Raw genomic sequence first — 521 nt, 5'->3', positions numbered from 1 at the left:
CCAGGCCTTGAATCCATATGTCTGAAATTCAAGTACTTTCAAGTAATTTCAAGAAGCGTGGGAACCCTGGTCTTAAAAGCTACTGTTTTGACAGCGTTAATAGCGTTTCTGACTGAATGTGGAATCCTGTCAGCAATAACCTGTCCATGGTTTTTTTTAAATTACTGTCAGTTTAAGTGCCGGCGATGCAGTGTTGCCAGATATTGCTATTAAAACAAACAAAAAGCGAAAACTAAATACAAATAAACCGAAATTATTTGAAATCTTTTGCAAATAAGATCATATAAAGATATCGCTGACCCTAAACTGCAACGTCCTACTTAATTAACTTTCTAAAGTGTCAAATTAAGTGGAAAAGATAAGTCCACAAACACTTATAATAGCTGGATCTGGCAACGTGGAGGCTACGCCCGCGCCCTCACTCACAACTCTCTCAAGCCTCGTTCACTCACACAGCCTCGTGTCTCGCAGCGATAATTTTCATACCACGGATGCTAAACATTCTTGCAAACTGTCTAAAC

This window comes from Sinocyclocheilus grahami, unplaced genomic scaffold (genome assembly GCF_001515645.1).
Source record: "Sinocyclocheilus grahami isolate Dianchi unplaced genomic scaffold, SAMN03320097.WGS_v1.1 scaffold9.1, whole genome shotgun sequence".
Taxonomy (NCBI): Eukaryota; Metazoa; Chordata; class Actinopteri; order Cypriniformes; family Cyprinidae; genus Sinocyclocheilus; species Sinocyclocheilus grahami.
This window is presented reverse-complemented; position numbering follows the sequence as displayed.